The 14,505-nt window shown below is 38.5% G+C and overlaps 1 protein-coding gene across 4 annotated transcripts in view; it reads right to left on the reverse strand.

Moving 5' to 3' along the window:
- KCTD20 (potassium channel tetramerization domain containing 20) overlaps nt 1–13,825 on the reverse strand; it is a 57,392-nt gene extending 43,567 nt beyond the window's left edge. Inside the window, exon 1 of one of the 4 annotated variants that reach the window (XM_037844285.1) lies at nt 13,705–13,825. The gene's annotated coding sequence lies outside the window, so the exon portion shown is untranslated. Of the gene's footprint in view, nt 1–13,488; nt 13,670–13,704 lie in introns of those variants that run through there. The other 3 variants (XM_037844286.1, XM_037844287.1, XM_037844288.1) reach the window with 3 other exon arrangements.
- Between the last annotated feature and the right edge of the window lie 680 nt (nt 13,826–14,505).

Raw genomic sequence — 14,505 nt, forward strand, 5'->3', positions numbered from 1 at the left:
AGTGGAATTGCATTAGATATCAATAACAAAAACATAGTTAGAAAACCTGAAAATACTGGAAAATTAAGCAACATACTTCTGAATGACCCTGAGTCAAATAAGAAATCACAATGGAATGTAGAAAATATTTTGAACTGAATGATAATTAAAATACAACATATCAAACTTGTTGAATGAGACTGAAGCCATGCAGAGGGAAATTTACAGATTTAAAGCATTTATTAGAAAATGAGGATGAAAAACAAGGGTCCAAGTACTCTTCTCAAGAAGGTAGAAAAAGAAGGCATATTAACTTCAAATAATGTAGAAGAAATAAGGGCAGGACTTCCAGAAAGATAGTGGATTAAGAGAGAGAGAGCAAAATTCTCCTCTGTGAAAAATAAAGACAGAAAGCACTCCAGAACAGGGTTTCATTAGCTGGCATGGACTTCTACAACACATAGTGAGTACGTAACTGGAGAAGTCGAGAGACTGCGTTTAAGTCCGGTAAGTATTCAGCCCAGAACACCGCCGGGAAATGAGCGGTTGGAGCAGGATGACAAGTGCAGAGGGGAGCAGCCTTCCACACCCCATGCACCCTCCTCAGCACTTGGGTGGGGTGATAACCCTTCGCAGACCCATGGACAAGAGCCCTGTGCCAGGGACTGGAGGTTGGAGCAGGCAGATGGGTGTGGAAGGGGGCAGCTTTACATGCCCCATGCAGCCATCTTAGCAGATGGCTGAGGAGACAACCCTTCACAGCCCTGTTGCTGTCGAGATGGGGGCTGGCCTCCAAGCACAGAACGAGCAGCCTTCTAAGCTGCCTGGGAAGATAACACTTCACAGCCCCATGACCAAGAGCTCCCTTTGAGGGAATTCAGGATTCAGCAGACTTGTGACAGTATCCACTCTTCCTCCACAGAAGCCTGTGGTGTGCACAGCCTAGAGGCAAAGGCACCGCACAGAAGTGCCGGGAGCCTTCCCCCAATCTGGGACTCGCAGGCACGTGGCAGATAGGACTGTGGGGCATTTGAGATAGAAAGCGAGATACGCAGTTCTGAAGCCACAGAGCACTCCACCTGAAGCCCCTGTAACGGCCAGGACCAGCATATCCCGGAGCAGACTCCGTGCCAAACTTCAGGGCATGCCTGCACATGGAAAATTGGTGCAGTGATTGGATTTCCACATGGTTTGGACTCCTTACTCAGCACACAAAGCTGGTTGAGGCCTGGCTTGAGGGTAAGAGGAGGCTAAAGGGTGCCGCCTGATGGTAGGACAGGGAAAGTGCACTCCACCAAATTGTAGCTCTGCCAAATTATAGATAAATGTTCAAATAATCCTGGATATCCCAAGAGGCCAAAAACAACAGAAAATAATAAGGCATATGAAGAAACCAGAAGATATGGACAAATGAAATGTCCAAATTAAAAAGCCAGAGGAGATACAGAGCTTGGAGCAATTAATCAAAGAAGTACACACAAACATCTATGTCATGGGTAAGAATATAAAGGACATCAAGACGACCCTGGAAGAGCATAAAGAAGAATTTGCATGAGTAAGTTAAATAGTGGCTCTTACAGAAATAAAAGGTACAGTTGATCAAATTAAAAATATTCTTGAGATACAAAACAGCAGATTTGAAGATTCAGAGGAAAGAATTTGCGAACTCAAAGACAATACAATGGAATGCAAAAAACACAAAATGAACGGTGAAAAAAAATCGAAAAATCTGAAACAGAGCTCAGGGAAATGATGGACAACATGAAGTGCACCAATATAAGAATCATTGGTGTTCCAGAAGGGAAAGAGAAGAGTAAAAGACTAGGAAGAGTATTCAAAGATACTGTTGGGGAAAACTTCCCAACCCTTCTAAATGACATAAATATGCAAATCAAAGACACCCAATGAACTCCAAATAGAATAAATCTAAATAAACCCACTCCAAGACATATTCTGATCAGATTGTCAAATACTGAAGAGAAAGAGAAAGTTCTGAAAGCAGCAAGAGAGAAGCAATTCACCACATAGAAGGGAAACAACATAAAACTAAGTAGTGACCACCCAGCAGTCACCATGGAGGAAAGAAGGCAGTGGTATGACATATTTAAAATTCTGAAAGAGAAAAATTGCCAGCCAAGAATTCTTTATCCAGCAAAGCTCTCCTTCAAAATTGAGGGAGAGCTTAAAATACTCACAAACAAATGCTGAGAGAATTTGTTAACAAGAGACCTGTCCTACAAGAAATACTGAAGGGAGCTCTACTGACTGAGAAAAAAAAAAAAACAGGAGAGAGAGGCCTGGAGAAGGGCAAAGAACTGAAGAGTGTTAGTAAGGGTAACTTAAAGGAAATAGAGAGAGGGAAAAAATAATCTGACAACTACAAACCGAAGGATACAATGGCTGATTCAAAAACTGCCTTTATAGTAATAACACTGAATGTGAATGGATTAAAAAATATGAACCATCAATATGCTATCTACAAGAGACCCATCTTAGACCCACCGATAAAAAGAGATTGAAAGTGAAAGGATGGAAAAAGTATTCCATGCAAGTTACAGCCAAGAGAAAGCAGGAGTAGCAATACTAATTACAGATAAAATAGACTTGCAAGGATATTGTAAGAGACAAAGAAGGACACTATTTACTAATAAAAGGGACAATTCACCAAGAAGAAATAACAATCACAAATGTCTATGCAACCAATCAAGGTGCTTCAAAGTACATGAGACAAACATTGATAAACCGAAGGAACCAATAGATACTTCCAAAATAATAGTGGGAGAATTCAATACACCACTCTCTCCTATAGATAGAATGACCAGACAGAGGACCAACAAGGAAACTGAGAACCAAAACAATATGATAAATGAATCAAACTTAGCAGACATATATACAGCATTACATCCCAAATTACCAGGGTATACATTCTTCTCTAGTGCTCACGGAATTTTCTCCAGGATAGATCATATGCTGAGGCATCAAACAGGCCTCAATAAATTTAAACAGAGGCATAAAACAAGCCTCAATAAATTAAAAAAGATTGAAATTATTCAAAGAACATTCTCTGACCACAGCGGAATGCAACTAGAAGTTAATAACCACCAAAGATCTAGATAGCTGGAGGTTACACAACACACCCCTAAACAATCATTGGGTCAAAGAAGAAATTGCAAGAGAAATTTGCTAAATATCTAGAGATGAATGAAAACGAGAACACAACATATCAAAACTTATGGGATACAGTGAAGGCAATATTGAGGGGAAAATTTATAGCTCTAAATGCATACATCAAAAAGGAAGAAAGAGCTAAAACTCAAGAACTAAGAGAAAAACTGAAGAAGCTAGAGAATGATCAGCAGACTAATCCTAAAGCACATAGGAGAAAAGAAATAACAAGGATTAAAGCAAAAATAAATGATATGGAGAACAACAACACCAAAAAGCAATAGAGAGAATAAATAAAACCAAAAGTTGGTTCTTTGAGAAGATCAACAAGATTGACAAACCCTTAGCTAGGCTGACAAAGTCAACAAGAGAGAAGACCTAAATAAACATAATGATAAATGAGAGAGGGAGACATACTGAGGATCCTGAAAAAATTTAAAAAAAAATCTTAAGAGGACACTATGAACAACTGTATGCCAATTAACTAGACAACTTAGAGGAAACAGATAATTTCCTGGAAACACATGAACAACCTAGACTGACAAGAGAAGAAATAGAAGACCTCAACAAACCAATACAAGTAAAGAGAGACAATCAGTCATCAAAAAGCTTCCTACAAATAAAAGCCCAGGGCCAGATGGCTTCACAGAAGTTTACCAAACTTTCCAAAAGGAACTGACACCATTCCTACTCAAACTCTTTCGAAAAATTGAAGAAAATGGAACACTACCTAACTCATTTTATGAAGCCAACATCACTCTAATACCAAAACCAGATAAAGATGCTACAAGAAAGGAAAACCACAGGCCAACCTCCCTAATGAATACAGACGCAAAAATTCTAAACCAAGTATTTGCAAATCAAATCCAAAGACACATTAAAAGTCATACACCATGACCAAGTGGGGTTCATCCCAAGCATGCAAAGATGGTTCAACGTAAGAAAATCAATCAGTGTAATACAACATATTAACAAATCGAAAGGGAAAAATCAAATGATCATCTCAATAGATGCTGAAAAAGCACTTGCAAAATTCAGCATCCTTTTTGGATAAAAACACTTAAAAAGTTAGGAATTGAAGGAAGCTTCCTCAATATGATAAAGGGCATATATGAAAAACCCACAGCCAGCATAGTCCTCAATGGCGAGAGACTGAAAGCCTTCCCTCTCAGATCAGGAAAGAGACAAAGATGGCTGCTGTCACCACTATTATTCAACACTGTGCTAGAAGTTCTAGCCAGAGCAATCCAGCAAGACAAAGAAATAAATTACCTAACTGAAGACACTCAAAAAAAAGACTCCAGTCACAACATCAACTAAAAAAATCAAGTATCTAGGAATAAACTTAACCAAGGATGTAAAAGACCTCCACAAAGAAAATTACATAACTTTACTAAAAGAAATAAAAGGGGACCTACACAGATGGGAAGATATTCTGTGTTCATGGATAGGAAGGCAAAACATCATTAAGATATCAATCCTACCCAAACTGATCTACAGATTCAATGCAATTCCAATCAAAATTCCAACAACCTACTTTGCAGACTTGGAAAAGCTAGTTATCAAATTTATTTGGAAGGGAAAGGGGCCTCAAATTGCTAAAAGCATTCTAAAATAGAAAAATGAAGTGGGAGGACTTACACTTCCTGATTTTGAAGCCTACTATAAAGCTACAGTAGTCAAAACAGCATGGTATTAGCACAAAGATAGAAATATTGATCAAAGGAACTGAGAATTTGGAAATAGACCCCCAGATCCACTGAACTGGGACAGAACAGTCTCTTCAACAAATGGGGCTGGGATAACTGGATAGCCATATTCAAAACAATGAAAGAGGACCACTACCTCACACCGTATACAAAAATTAACTTAAAGTGGATCAAAGGCCTCATTATAAGAGACAGTACTATAAAACTCCTCGAAGATAACATAGGGAAACATCTTCAAGATCTAATATTAGGAGGTCACTTTTTAGATCTTACACCCAAAGCACAAGCAATGGAAGAAAAAACAGATAAACGGGAACTCCTCAAAATCAAAAGCTTCTGTACCTCAAAGGAATGTGTCAAAAAAAGTAAAGAGGTAGCCAATGCAATGGGAGAAAATACTTGGAAACCATGTATCTGATAGGAGACTGCTATCTTGCATATATAAAGAAATCCTACAACTCAACGACAATAGTACAAAAAGCCCAATTATAAAATGGACAAAAGATATGAAAAGACATTTCTCCAAAGAAGAAATACAAATGGCTAAAAAGCACATGAAAAAAAATGTTCATCTTCACTAGCTGTTAGGGAAATGCAAATCAAGACCACAATGAGATATCATCTCACACCGTTAAGAATGGCTGCCATTAAACAAACAGGAAACTACAAATGCTGGAGAGGATGTGGAGAAAATGAACTCTTATTCATTGCTGGTGGGAATGTACAATGGTACAGCCACTGTGGAAGACAGTTTGGCAGTCCTCAGAAAATTAAATATTGCATTACCCTACTATCTGGCAATTTCACTTTTCGGTATATACCAGGAAGATCTGAAAGCATCGACATGAACAGATATTTGCACACTGATGTTCATAACAGCACTGTTCACAACTGCCGAGAGATGGGAACAATCCAAATGTCCTTCAACAGATGAGTGGATAAACAAAATGTGGTATATACATACGATGGAATACTACACAGCAGTAAGAAGGAACGAGGTCATGAAACAGATACCATGGATGAACCTTGAAGACATAATGCTGAGTGAAATAAGTCAGACACAAAAGGAGAGATACTGTATGTTATCACTAATGTGAACTCCATGAAAAATGTAAAATAAGTGTCTTGTAATGTAGAATATAGGGGACCTAGAGATAGACATAAGCTTGTGAAGGGGGAATGATAATCTAGTATGTATAGAAACAATAATGAGGGTCAACTTAATGCCATGGGAATGGTCAGATGTGACTATGGTTCGTTAATGGGATTATAAGTATCAGTGACGCATTGAAGGCGAACATGTTCGTAAATGGTTGTTTAAATGCATGTAACCCACAGAGTAGCATCACAAATCTAAATAAGTGTAAGCATGATATACTTATAAGGTATGACACTGGTGCAGAGTTAACAATAGAGTGGTATATGGAAAAACTATCCATTATATATTACAGACTCTATTTAATAGGAATATCCTTACCAACACTACACTAATACTTGGGATGAATAAATAGCAGCTGATAAGAGTTCTGGGATGTTTTATGTTATATGATAATTGTTTTAAGTTTGAGAGTTATGATGATTGTACAACTAAGTGAAGATAATGTAAGAAACTGACCGCTTATCATGGGATAGAATATATATTAAGTGAAATTAGGAAACCACTACTTAATAAATCAGGCCCTTGACTTGAGACTTGCTCTTGTGAAACTTAGGGCTGTAAATGGGGGACTGAGCCTTTCTATAATTATGCCTAAGAGGCACCTTTGGCAACCTCTTTTGTTGTTCAGATGTGGCCTTTCTCTCTCTAAAGCCAACTCGGCAAATAAATTCATTAACCTCCCCCTCAACAAGGAACATGACTCCCAGGGGACTGAATCTCCTTGGTGACGTGGGACATGACTACCAGGAATGAACCGGGCCCTGGTAGCGAGGGACTGAAAATGTCTACTTGACCAAAAGGGGAAAAAAAAAAGGTAACAAGCTGAGGTAACAGTGGCTGAGAGATCCCAAACAGAGTCGAGAGGCTATTCTGGAGGTTTCTCTACGCAAGCTCCAGCTAGACATCCCAAACAGCCGCAGTATGCCATGTCCTTACCAAAAGTAGTCCCCAAATACCTAGGTCCCTTCCTGAGATTCTCTAAGATTCACTAAGTTTTATATTTCAAAAACTTAAATCCACCAGAATGTTCCTATGCCAGACAAGTCCTAAAACCCAGAGGTAACAGCCTCTTTAAGAACCACAATCAGATGCAGCCCCCTTTCCCATACTGTCGAAACCTCCCTGCAGTATGAACAAGTTGGGTAGTCACTGCCTAGACACCCCTTGTGCTGGTTTGGATGTATTATGTCCCCCAAAACGCCATTATCTTTGATGCAGTCTTGTGTGGGCAGGAAACGTATGGGTGTTGATTGGGTTGGAGACTTCTGATTGGATGTTTCTGTGGAGAGGTGATCACTCAACTGTGTGCGAGATCTTTCACTGGATAATTTCCATGGAGGTGTGGCCCCATCCATTCAGCATGGGCCTTGATTAGTTTACTGGAGCACTATATAAGCTCAGACAGAAGGAGAGAGCTTGCTACAGCCAAGAGGGACACTTTGAAGAATACACAGGAGCTGAGAGAGGAACTGCAGTTTACAGAGACATTTTGGAGACAAACTTTGAAAGCAAGACTTAGACTTGTGCTCCAGAGAAGCTAAGAGAGGAAAAACGCCCCAAGAGCAACTGAGAATGACATTTTGGAGAGAAGCTGAAGCCTAGTAAGGAACGTCCTGGGAGAAAGACATTTTGAAACCAGAACTCTGGAGTAGACGCCAGTCACATGCTTTCCCAGCCAACAGAGGTTTTCCGGACGCCATTGGCCATCCTCCATTGAAGGTACCCGATTGTTGATGTGTTACCTTGGACACTTTATGTCCTTAAGACTGTAACTGTGTAACCAAATAAACCCCCTTTTATAAAAGCCAATCCATTTCTGGTGTTTTGCATTCTGGCAGCATTAGCAAACTAGAACATCCCTGAAGAAAGAGATTGAAAGGAAGGGGTAGCAAGAAACAAGGTAAGATTTAACAAAGGTCTATGAATACTGAAACCTTTATATATATATATTTTACATGCTGGGGTGGTGGAATAGCTGGAAGGAGGTAAATGACATGGTGGAACTGTAACCTATAACATTCTTTGAAATTTGCTCTATAGTTACTCATTGAATTGTGCTTTGAAAGTATTCACCTTTCTGTATATACCCTATATTTCATAATAAGGAAAGAACTGAAACTGTGGAACTACAACCCATAACAGTTTTTGAAATTACCTATATAACTACTTGCTCAGCTGTACATCGAAAAGTTAACACCTTTCTGTGTGTACGTTATATTTTACAGTAATGTAAATAGCTGAAGTTGTGGAACTGTGACCCATGACATTCTCTGAAATCTGCTAACTACTTGTTACATTGTACTTTGAAAGTTATCACTGTTATGAATACATGTTAAAGTTTACAATTTTAAAAATTCATTAAAAAGAGAAAGCAGGGCAGAAGTTGATGGAAAAAATTTCAATTGAGAAAAATCAATGAAACCAAAAGCTACCTCTTTAAAAAGATTAAGAAAATTGATAAGCCCTATAAAACTGATCAAGAAAGAGAGAGATTGTGGTGATGGTCATACAACTCTGTGAATAAATTAAAAGCCACTGAACTGGACACTTTAAATGGGTGAATTGTATGATATGTGAATTATATCTCAATAAAGCTGTTAAAAAAAGAGAAGGTGCACATTACTATTATTGCAAATGAAAAAAGGGATATTACTGTAATTCTTACAAGACTTTAAAAAAGTGGCTATTCTGTATATTTTATTCCAATAAATTAAGCAATTCAGATGAAATAGAAAAATTTCTAGAATTTATTACAATTGATTAAAATGAACACAAGAAGAAATAGAAAAATCTGAAAAGTCCTATATCTAGTAAAGAAATTTAATCTATAACTAAAACCTTCCATAAAGAAAACGCCAAGACCAAATGGTTTGACAAGCAAATTCTTCCAAACATTAAGGGAAGAAATTGTATCAAACTACACAAACTCTTTCAGAGAAAAGAAAAAGAGGGACTATTTCCCAATTCATCTGTGGCCAGCATAATATTGACAGGGACATTGCCAGAATGGATTACATAAGGGTGAACATAAACCCAAAAATCCTAAACAAATTATTTGAAAATGAAATCCAGATACATAAAAAGGATAATAAGTTATGATGTTATGACAAAGGTTGGTTTAATATTCAGAATTGATTAATATAATTCACTATATTAAAAGAATAAAAAGAAATATGTCTTAGAACAATAACTAAAATAGCAAATAGTATTAATATATGAAATTTTTAAAAAGCCAAACAATAAATATATGCATAGAAAAAAAGGTTGAAGATGTTAATCATTACCCTCCCTTAATTGTAGGATCATATAAGATTAATATAAAATATTTTAATATGTAAGAGACTGACATTTTTCCATTTAGACTAAAAGAAGAGAGATGCTTAACAGACAAATTAGGAATTTAGGTTAAATACATACAGTTTCTCAAGAAGATTATTGAATAGGATAACAGAGTAATCATGATAGCTTTAAACTCAGCATTTGTAAAAATTTAGGTAGAGGCATCTGCTTCTTAGGGTACTCAACAGAAAGCATAGTTCTTAATAACAGGAGCAGGTAGGATAGGTAGGTAGGTATAAGAAAAAGGATACTACCTGAGACCCAGGGCACAAAGCACTCACTGATAGGGGAAATGGAGCACTCGCATTACCTGGTTTATAATTTCCTCACCAGATATAACTGTGAAAATTAAATTTCACTCTCCTCCACAAAAAAAGAGATTTAAGATAAGCACATGGGAAGGAATCTTTGATGGTTTCATGGTATAGACTGTGATCTTCATATACAGACTAGCTGTTTTATTCTAAAATTCCTTTTAATAATTTACTCAACAATAATCATTATAACTTTCCTCCATAATTGAATAATAGTATTTTACATTCATATAGCATGTGCATTTTAAAATTCAGTCATATTTTTTTACTTCATCTGATCCTTACAATCTTCTCTATGAAACAGAAATTTCAAGCCTAGGATCACAGAGCAAGCAGCGATAGAGACAACTAGAACCAAATCTTCCTCTGGCCTGGGTCACGGATCTTTTCCACTACAGCTAAACACCTTCCAAAACTTTAGTGAGGCTCCTTCTGTTCTAGTAAAAACAGAGATGAAGTTTACTTAACATTTTTACTTACCATAAAATCTCAGTATTTCAAACTAACTCAAAGGACAATTTGAATGTAAATAAGATAGTATCTTGAAATAAATTAAATTATAATAGTTTAAAAGTAATAACTGCTAACATTTCCTGAGAACTTACAATGTGTCCGGCACAGTTATAAGCATTTTACATGAATTACCTCAATCCTAATAACTGTCTGAGGTAGGTACCATTCTGTCTGGAAAGATGGAGATTGTTTTTCCTTATTTTATTCTCTATTTTAGAGAAAGAAATCAATGAGTACTTTATCCAAGCTAGTAAATGGAGGAGCTATGATTTAAACCCAGGCAAGACTGGTTCCTGAGCCCATATTCTTAACCACTACCCAATGAAATATAACTAGGATATTATCAAGCATAAATTTTAATGGCTTTGGAGTAAGGCAGACTTAGTTTGAACACTGGCTCAGCCATCTAATAGCTGTGTGACTTTGGGCTAGCTATTTGATCTTTGTATTTTGGATTCCTCATCTGTAAAATGGAGACGATTAAATGGGACAATAGTTGTAAAAGCATTTAATACAGTGTTTGGTACATAATATTTATGTCTACTAATTATTAAGCCCTCAATAGTATTATTTCTACTTTTACTATTTTAAGGAATATACAAGAACAATCCAACCATATCTAATTGGGAAATTCCAAGAAAAAATATAAAAAAGCTCTCTTCTTTCATCTATACTTCTTTCTTTCTACTATTCCAGAAATGCATGTACTATTCCAATAATCTCATTCCCTATAAGAAATCAAGAAATATCATATTGAATCATAGTGAATTAAGTCATACCAGTCTTACATTCTATTTTTCACAGAGATACCAAATAACTTTGGTAAAGACAATAGTATACTTATGAGGCCAACTTCAAATGATCCCGACATTCCTGAAGCATCTAACATTTAATAAGAATTCCCCTAAGTACTATCTAAACTTTTCTTGAATCTTTTTTAAATGTTGAGTTCATAACACCTCTTGGGATAACAAGACAGCTATCTGCTTGCTCTTATTTGTCCTTTTACTACTTATTCCAAGCTTGAAAGGTTTCCTTATTTTAGTAATCCCACTCTTAATGAATTATGTAGTTGGATCGTATTCTGCTTCAATCTCCATTTTTCCAGATAACACTGCTGGAAGTCTCTCCATGTTCTGCATCTACTTTAACTGAATTTCTCTGGACCCTTTCCAACTTTGAAACATTTTTCTTGAGATGATTTAGTGGCAAGAAAACAGGTTATCACTCTGCTACTTAATCACTCAGGTTCTTGTCAGAAAGATGAGATGACTGCACTAGATAAAATTTGTAATAGGTTCCATTATATCTCTAAGCCTTATATTTCCATGAAACTGGGTCTTCCAACTAGAAATCATTCAGTATTCCAACAATTTCCCTAATTTTTTTTACTCCAGTCAGCCAAGGAGGAACAGGCAAGTGTAGATTGGGGCTCACAGGATAATATTAGGAAGCCCAGGGCTGTAGAAGGAAAAACATGACATTTTGTGAATCAACAGAAAAAGACCGATCAGCAAGAGAGATCAGACACCAAAGGTGGAAAAAAAGTGAGAAAAACATGGCCTAACTCTGACCTCATCCCATCAATTTGAAGGCAAAATAAGAACTAGAAATAGCTTTTGGCAGCAAAGGAGGTTATCCAGCCTCATTGCTAGCCTCAAGGGAGCAATGCAACTCTGCCATATTTGCAATGTTGTCACTAAAATGGCCTACTTCAGAAAATAATAATAGTCATTACTTGGATATTTGATGACTGAAATAATGTCCTGTTGAACTGAAAGCCCTCAGAAATGCTATTGGTATTGTTGCATATCAGAGAGGGAATTTGAGAGCACAAGGCTTTGGGGAAATTAGATGGCATTGGCTGCCTGGTTCTAAGGGGAGGGGGACTGAATTAGTTGGAAGAGAGTAGATTTGCCCTGATGGCATTGCATAAGCTCTGATGATACCAGAAGCAGTCCCCAGAGGGAAAAAGGACAGATTAATCAGGTATGGGGCTGTCTTGGAACCACCAAGACAGTAACAGAATATGAAAGTCATTTCCTACTCTGGGGTCCAAGAAAGCCCTATCTTTTCTCACTTTTCCTTTTGGAGAGTCAGGGCTTCTTAGCCTATGACTGGTTGGGGGTAGGGAAGAAAAGGATAACAAAAGAATAAGGTTAACAACAACTCCCAGGCCAGCCCTACGGTTGTGTATCTCAGTGTGGTTCCTGGATGACTAGTAACAGACCAAATGCAGGCTCAGGGACCCATCACAGATCTCCAGAATCACATTTCTGAGTGTGTTGCCAGGGTGCTGGCATTTTAAGGAACAACCTTACATTTGAGACCTACTGCCCAGGAACTGGGGTGGGAGCTAGGGGAGGAAGGTTAAGAGTGAAGTTTTTTGACTCTGGATTCATCACATCTAACTGATATCACTACAACACTTTGGGGATCACTAAAAACCGAAAAATCCTCAATTTCTCTGTTAACAGTTGCAGCTGGTTGTTTAACCATGGGAACAGCGAGTCTCAGTTAAAGGGTCTGGGAAATGTATTTTCATAAGCTGGTTAAATAGTTCCTCCATGGCCTTGTTATCTTGTTAATTTGTTCACTGAATTCTTTTTTAAAAATGAACTGGTTCAGCCCAGGAATTTTCAGAAAGAATCACAAACTCCAAAATAGAGGGAGATTTTCTGATAGTGCACATCTGGGCCTGTAAACCTGAAGACACTGTCTGCTATAAAAAGTAAGGTTTCATTTAAAAGAAAATTGCCGGTTAAGGCTCTCCTCGGCTCTTTTGCACCCAACGCCACTGATGAAAGCTAATAATTTCTGGGTGGTAGGGAAGGAAGGCTTTGAAGCAGGGGTGAAAAGACAGAGGAAAACGCACTCCCTGCTACTGACAGTTTGGAAGTTCGACTAACCACATCATTTTTAATGAATTCAATTGACTAGTACTAGTCTCTCAACTTTTCTGTATGTTTGAAATTTTTCATAATAAATATCTAGAAAAATAAAGCAAATATGGTAAATGTTGATATTATACCCCCAACTTTTCTTTATAATTGACATGTTTCACAATAAAACTTGGGGGGGGGTCACGAGCGAGATCTAAAATTTAATAGTATTTGATGAAAAAAAAAAAAAGCGTCTGAATTGCTTTGTCGTCGCTTTTTTCCTGGCGGGATAAAAAACACCAAAGGCCGACAGAAAACATTCAAGTTATACTTTAGTTGCCCCCATGACTATGTTTACGTTTTCGATATGACGCCCCCGCCCCCACCCCCACCCCACCCCAACTTAACTTATCAGACTTCATCCTCACCATGAAAACAGTAACCCACAACCCATTTGCGGGCATTTTTCCTGGGATGACTTTAGTCACCGGGCCTTTCGATTCAGGGATCCGACCTCCATGCCGCCTCGAGGAGACGCCCCCTCCCCTCCCCCCGGACACGAAGGCAAAACTCCGGGTCAAGCCCGCCACTGAACTCGCCCAGCTGGGTCTACGCGCCCGAACCCGTCCACCGCCGCCACTTACTTGTCGCTTCCTGCCGGGCTCTGGCGCTTGGGGACGCAATCCACCCGGGAGGCGCGCGCAAGCCGTACCGCAAGTTGCCGCTGTCGCTGCCGCTGCTGCCGCCGCCGCCGCGGGAACCCGCAGTGCTGCCGCAGCGGCGCACACCCCCCACCCTGTCCCGTGCGCGGAAGCACGGCTGAGTCATTCGGCACTTCACGTTAAGAATACCCTCCCTGCGCGGGGCACGCCGGGAAGGCCGGATTCCGGGTGCCACCGTGAGCGTAACTGCACGCCCGCTGGTGGGCGGTCCCTTTTTTTCTCTAACCAACCACACTGTCGGAAGGGCTCTCACCTGCAGAGCCAGGGCGGTTTTGATTCCTAAGCTGCGTATACCCTCTTTAAATTATTAAAGGTTTAAAACGAAAAAAGTTAGTGGATATCGAAACTGTAAAATAAGCTCTCGAAACCCCAGGACAACTATTCTTACATAAAAAAGTGGAGCCCCTATCTCCAAACATTGGGGGAAGGGGTGGAAGGCAATAGGAACAATGGAGTTCTTGACACACGTTTTGTTTGGAAGCCTCTAACCTAGATAGGCGTTCTAGCCAAAAGAAGGAAAAAACAAGAACAATTTTTTCTCAAATCCAAAGTTTAATGAAACTACATGCTATAGCAAGCAAGGCTGAATTACAAATTTTAAATCAAAAGGAAGCTCATTGGCAGAAAACTAATTGTAGTAGAGTAAAATATTTCATCACTCAAAAAGCATGTATGTAAGTCCATATCCTATAAATGAACACTGGAAAACACAGTAAAGAATCC

This window comes from Choloepus didactylus, chromosome 7 (assembly GCF_015220235.1).
Source record: "Choloepus didactylus isolate mChoDid1 chromosome 7, mChoDid1.pri, whole genome shotgun sequence".
NCBI lineage: Eukaryota > Metazoa > Chordata > Mammalia > Pilosa > Megalonychidae > Choloepus > Choloepus didactylus.